The sequence below is a fragment of the Arachis hypogaea genome, chromosome 18 (assembly GCF_003086295.3).
Source record: "Arachis hypogaea cultivar Tifrunner chromosome 18, arahy.Tifrunner.gnm2.J5K5, whole genome shotgun sequence".
In the NCBI taxonomy this organism is placed as follows: Eukaryota; Viridiplantae; Streptophyta; class Magnoliopsida; order Fabales; family Fabaceae; genus Arachis; species Arachis hypogaea.
The window spans coordinates 41,210,606-41,217,540 of record NC_092053.1 but is presented as its reverse complement, the minus strand read 5'-3'; positions in this window follow the sequence as shown (position 1 = coordinate 41,217,540).

Below are 6,935 nucleotides of genomic sequence, written 5' to 3'. Positions count from 1 at the left end.
CCTTGTACATGCTTTCTTCCACTTCCTACCAAGCCAATCTTGCCTTTAGGGCCTGAAATCACTCAACAAACAAGTCGTGGCATCGAATGTCATAAAAGTGGAATTAAAATGATTAATTTAAGCACAAAATTACATGTTTTCACATTTAAGTCTAAATTATGGGGAAAACACAAAAGCATGCTATTTTGGTGCTTATGTGTAGGTTTAGAATTCACAAATAAAATCTTGTTGCAAGTATAGTTTCTAAACCAACAAATAACCCTTTCATACAAAAGATTGTTTGTCACAAGTAACAAACCCCTAAAATTATAAACCGAAGTATTTAGACCCCGGGTCGTTCTCCCTAGGAATTGCGATAAAGTGTTCTTGTTATTGGTTGAGGTATGTTTTGGGGTTTTTGGAATAATAGACAAGAAATATAAATGGCAAAGGAAATAAACTAACAACTAACAAAGCTCTTGGCAAGGAATGAGAATTAGAAGTCCTATCCTAGTTATCCTCCTCAATTATGACAACAATTGTCCATTGCTCCCACTTAGTTAACCTCTAGCCATGGAGGAAAGTCAAGTGGATGGATTAACTTGAGTCCACAAGTCCTAGCCTAATCTAGATGGATGAAAGACTAGCTTTAGTGGCATTCAAATCAATTAGCAACTTTTAATTATCAATTAACAAAGGAATTAGATAACTCAAGAGTCACTAATTACTCTACCTAGGCCAAGAGGAACAAAATCTATACTAAATTCCAACTAAACATTTCATCAAACACTTAGAAGGCATAAAAGGAAAGCAAAGGAAATTAAACAACAACAAATGAATTATAAATTGCATCAAAAGAGAAATATAAGAACAAAAGTACATCAATACAAAAGTAGAGAATTACATGAATTAAATGCTAAACTAGAGAGAGGAGATGTAGAAGAAGAAGAATTACAAAAGGAAAAGTGAATCAAAGCATGAAATTAACCTAGATCTAAGAAATCCTAATCTAGATCTAACCTAATCCTAATTCTAGAGAGAAGTGAGAGCTTCTCTCTCTAAAACTAACTCTAAACTAATCATAATGAGTCTAAAATGATGGAATCCCGCCTTTGCTCTTCAATCCTTGGTCCTTTAAAGCATTTTGGTGCCAAAGTTGGTTGCAAACTGGGCCCCATAGCTTCTCAAAATTTACTGGGCACGTTTTCACTTTAAAATCACGTGTGGGCACCGACGCGTACGCGTACAGCACGCGTGCGCGTCCCTTGAAGTTTTGTGATCCACGCGTGCGCGTGGATGGTGCATCTCAAATCTTTTGCTTTTCCATGTATTCTTCACTTTGCATGCTTTTCTCTTCACTCCTTTGATCCATTCCTAGCCTTTTCAACTTGAAATTACTTAACAAACTAATCAAGGCATCTAGTGGAATCAAAGGTGAATCAAAATCATCAAATTAGAGGTCTAAAAGCATGTTTTCACATTTAAGCACAATTTAAGGGAGAATCACAAAACCATGGTATTTTGGTGAATAAATGTGAGAAAAGGTTAATAAAATGCTCTAAATTCAACACAAGATAAATCCTAAAAATGGGGTTTATCAACCTCCCCACACTTAAACCATAGCATGTCCTCATGCTATACTAAGAATGAAGTAAAGGGTATGACATTTATTCAATACAACTAAGCTATATGCAATTTATCTACATGCAACTACCTATTATGAATGCAAATGCTTGGTCAAAACAAATCAATCCTCCAAGATAACATATGTAAGCATAAGGGCTAGAGCAATAGGAGTCTGGTGTGGGAAATCGTGATTCACACTTTTCACATCTCCGCACAACTAACCAGCAAGTGCACTGGGTCGTCCAAGTAATAAACCTTACGTGAGTAAGGGTCGATCCCACGGAGATTGTCGGCTTGAAGCAAGCTATGGTCATCTTGTAAATCTCAGTCAGGCGGATTCAATTAGTTATGAGGTTTTGATATTTAAAAGATAAATAAAACATAAAATAAAATAAAGTTACTTATGTAATTCATTGGTGGGAATTTCAGATAAGCGTCTGGAGATGCTTTGTTGCTTCTGAACTTTTGCTTTCCTATTTCCTTCTTCCAACCATGCGTGCTCCCTTCCATGGCAAGCTGTAGGATCCTCTCAGTGAAAATGGTCCTCTACGGTTTCTGCACGGCTAATCAACTGTCAGATTTCTCGTCTCGGATGAAAAATACCAGGCACAGCTACCGCATGGCTAATCATCTGTCGATTCCCACTAGCATCGGAATAGGATCCATTGATCCTTTTGCACACTGTCACTGCGCCCAACATTCGCAGGTTTGAAGCTTGTCACAGTCATCCCTTCCCAGATCCTACTCGGAATACCACAGACAAGGTTTAGACTTGCTGGATCCCAAAAATGCTGCCAATGGTTCTAGCCTATACCACGAACATACTAATCTCACGGACTCGGTCCGTGTATTAGATATCCAAGAGAATATACTCCAGCTGTCGTCCAATGACTATGTTGAACATCATGTAGACCGCTTTGTGGTTGTCAGGCATGCGGATCTTGGCTAAGCGAGTAAGGAAGATTGGGTGATTGTCACGGGTCACCCCTTCATTCTGACTTAACTGAATTAAGTACAAGAGTATATCTTGGAGAAGAAGTAGGTGTGAATTGAAAGAAAAACAATAGTACTTGTATTAATTCATGAAGAACAGCAGAGCTCCACACCTTAATCTATGGGGTGTAGAAACTCTACCGTGGAAAATACATAAGAAAAGAAGGTCTAGGCATGGCCGTGAGGCCAGCCTCTAAAACGTGAACAATGGTCTCCAACTATGATAGTCTAAAAGTCTAAAGTCTCCAATACAAATAGTAAAAAGTGCTATTTATACTAAGTGAGTAACTAAGTGCAGCTAGTACAGAAATCCACTTCCGGGGCCCACTTGGTGTGTGCTTGGGCTGAGCATTGAAGCTTTCACGTGCATAGGCTGTTCCTGGAGTTAAACGTCAGCTTAGGTGCCAGTTTGGGCGTTTTACGCCAGAAAGTTTTAGGCTGGCTTTGGACGCCAGTTTGGGCCATCAAATCTCAAGCAAAGTATGGACTATTATATATTTCTGGAAAGCCCAGGATGTCTACTTTCCAACACAATTAAGAGAGCGCCAATTGGGTTTCTGTAGCTCCAGAAAAGCTACTTCGAGTGAAGGGAGGTCAGAATCTAACAGCATCTGCAGTTCTTTTTCAGCCTCTGAATCAGATTTTTGCTCAGGTCCATCAATTTCAGCCAGAAAATACCTGAAATTACAGAAAAACACACAAACTCATATTAAAGTCCAAAAATGTGATTTTTGAATAAAAACTAATAAAAATATAATAAAAAAATAACTAAAACATACTAAAAACTATGTAAAAATAATGCCAAAAAGGGTATAAATTATCCGCTCATCACAACACCAAACTTAAATTGTTGCTTGTCCCCAAGCAAATAAAAACAAAATAGGATAAAAAGAAGAGAATATACAATAAATCCCAAACTTATCAATAAACTTAGTTCCAATTAGATGAGCAGGGCTAGTAGCCTTTTTGCTTCTAAACAGTTTTGGCATCTCACTTTATCCTTTGAGGTTCAGAATGATTGGCATCCATAGGAACTCAGAATTCAGATAGTGTTATTGATTCTCCTAGTTCAGTATGTTGATTCTTGAACACAGCTACTTTATGAGACTTGGCCGTGACCCTAAGCATTTTGTTTTCCAGTATTACCACCGGATACATAAATGCCACAGACACATAACTGGGTGAACCTTTTCAGATTGTGACTCAGCTTTGCTAGAGTCCCCAGTTAGAGGTGCCCAAAGCTCTTAAGCACACTCTTTTTGCTTTGGACCACGACTTTAACCGCTCAGTCTCAAGCTTTTCACTTGACACCTTCACGCCACAAGCACATGGTTAGGGACAGCTTGGTTTAGCCGCTTAGGCTAGGATTTTATTCCTTTGGGCCCTCCTATCCATTAATGCTTAAAGCCTTGGATCCTTTTTAACCTTGCCTTTTGGTTTAAAGGGTTATTGGCTTTTTCTGCTTGCTTTTTCTTTTTCTTTCTTTTTTTTATTTTTTTTATTTTTTTGCCATATTTTTTTTCGCAAGCTTTGTTTTTTACTGCTTTTTCTTGCTTCAAGAATCAATTTTATGATTTTTCAGATTATCAATAACATTTCTCTTTTTTCATTATTCTTTCAAGAGCTAACAATTTTAACATTCATAAACAACAAATTCAAAAATATGCACTGTTCAAGCATTCATTCAGAAAACAAAAGGTATTGCCACCACATCAAAATAATTAAACTAATTTCAAGATAAAATTCGAAATTCATGTACTTCTTGTTCTTTTGCAAATAAAAACATTTTTCATTTAAAAAAGGTGATGGATTCATGGAATCATTCATAGCTTTAAGACATAGACACTAGACACTAATGATCATGTAATAAAGACACAAACATAGATAAAACATGAAGCATAGAAATCGAAAAACAGAAAAATAAGAACAAGGAAATTAAAGAACGGGTCCACCTTAGTGATGGCGGCTAGTTCTTCCTCTTGAAGATCTTATGGAGTGCTTGAGCTCCTCTATGTCTCTTCCTTGCCTGTATTGCTCCTCTCTCATGGCCTTTTGGTCCTCTCTGATTTCATGGAGGATGATGGAGTGCTCTTGGTGCTCCATCCTTAGTTGCCCCATGTTGAAACTCAATTCTCCTAAGGAGGTGTTGATTTGCTCCCAATATTTTTATGGAGAAAAGTGCATCCCTTGAGGCATCTCAGGGATTTCTTGATGAGGAATTTTCTCATGCTCTTGTTGAGGTCCATGAGTGGGCTCTCTTGTTTGCTCTATCCTCTTCTTAGTGATGGGCTTATCCTCATCAATGAGGATATCTTCCTTTATGACAATTCCAGCTGAATTGCATAGGTTACAGATGAGATGAGGGAAGGCTAACCTTTCCAAAGTAGAGGGCTTGTCCGCCACCTTGTAGAGTTCTAGAGGTATGATCTCATGAACTTCTACTTCCTCTCCAATCATGATACTATGGATCATGATAGCCCGGTCTATTGTAACTTCAGACCGGTTGCTAGTAGGAATGATAGAGCATTGGATGAACTCCAACCATCCCCTAGCCACGGGTTTGAGGTCAAGCCTTCTCAGTTGAACCGGCTTGCCTCTTGAGTCTCTCTTCCATTGAGCTCCTTCCACACAGATGTCCATGAGGACTTGGTCCAACCTTTGATCCAAGTTGACCCTTCTAGTGAAAGGGTGAGGATCTCCTTGCATCATTGGCAAGTTAAATGCCAACCTCACATTTTCCGGACTGAAATCCAAGTAATTCTCCTGAACCATTGTAAGCCAATTCTTTGGGTTTGGGTTCATACTTTGGTCATGGTTCCTAGTGATCCATGTATTAGCATAGAACTCTTGAACCATTAAGATTCTGACTTGTTGATTGGGTTGGTGAGAGCTTTCCAACCTCTTCTTCGAATCTCACGTCGGATCTCCGGGTATTCACCCTTTTTGAGCATGAAGGGGACTTCGGGAATCACTTTTTTCTTGGCCACAACTTCATAGAAGTGGTCTTGATGGACATTTGAGATGAATCTCTCCATCTCTCATGACTCAGAGGTGGAAGCAATTACCTTCCCTTTCCTCTTTCTAGAGGCTTCTCCAGCCTTAGGTGCCATTGATGGTTATGGAAAAATAAAAAGCAGGGCTTTTTCCACACCAAACTTAGAAGGTTTGCTCGTCCTTGAGCAAAAAAAGAAAGAAATGAGTAGAAGAAGAAGAAATAGAGGAGATGGAGGGTAGTGGTGGTTTCGGCCAATGGGGGAAAGAATTGTTTGTGATGTGTGAAAGTGAAGGTAGTGAGGAGGGGTATTTATAGGGTAAGGGAGAGAGGGAATTTGGTCATGAAGGGGTAGGTTTGGGAGGGAAATGGTTTGAATTTGAATGGTGAGGTAGGTGGGGTTTATGATGGATGGATGTGACTGGTGAAGAGAATATGGGGAAGAGGGTAGGATTTGATAGGTGAAGGGTATTTGGGGAAGAGTTATTGATGGGATTGGTCAATGGTATTTGGGGAAGAGTGTTATGGAAAGGTGTGAAGAGGAGAGAAGAAGAGGTGGGGTAGGTGCGGGTCCTGTGGGGTCTACAGATCCTGAGGTGTCAAGGAATTCTGCTCTCTGCACCATTCTGGCATTCAAACGCCCTCTGTGTGCCAATTCTGGCGTTAAATGCCAGCTCTGCTACCTTTCCTGGCATTAAACGCCAGTCTGCTGCCCCTTTCTGGCGTTTAACGCCAGCCAGACACCCTTTTCTGGCGTTAAATGCCAGTCTGTCTCCCATTTCTGGCGTTTAATGCCAGCCAGACGCCAGGCACCCTTTTCTGGCGTTAAACGCCCATTCTGCTATCCTTACTGGCGTTTAAATGCCAGTAAGCCTGTCCTCCAGGGTGTGCTATTTTTGATGCTGTTTTTTATTCCTTTTTAATTTTGCAGTTGTTTTTATGACTTCACATGATCATCAATCTAAAGAAAACATAAAATAACAATGGAATATAAATAAATATAATTAAATAACATTGGGTTGCCTCCCAACAAGTGCTTCTTTAATGTCAATAGCTTGACAGTGAGCCCTTAGAAAGCTTCACAGAGACTCAGAGCTTAATGGTGGCCTCCTAACACCAAACTTAGAAGTTGAGTGTGGGGGCTCTGTTTGACTCTGTATTGAGAGAAGCTTTTCATGCTTCCTCTCCATGGTTACAGAAGAAGATCATTGAGCCTTAAACACAAGGTAGTCCTCATTCAATTGAAGGACTAACTCTCCTCTGTCCATATCAATCATAGCTCTTGCTGTGGCTAGGAAGGGTCTTCCAAGGATAATGGATTCATCTTCATCCTTCCCAGTATCTA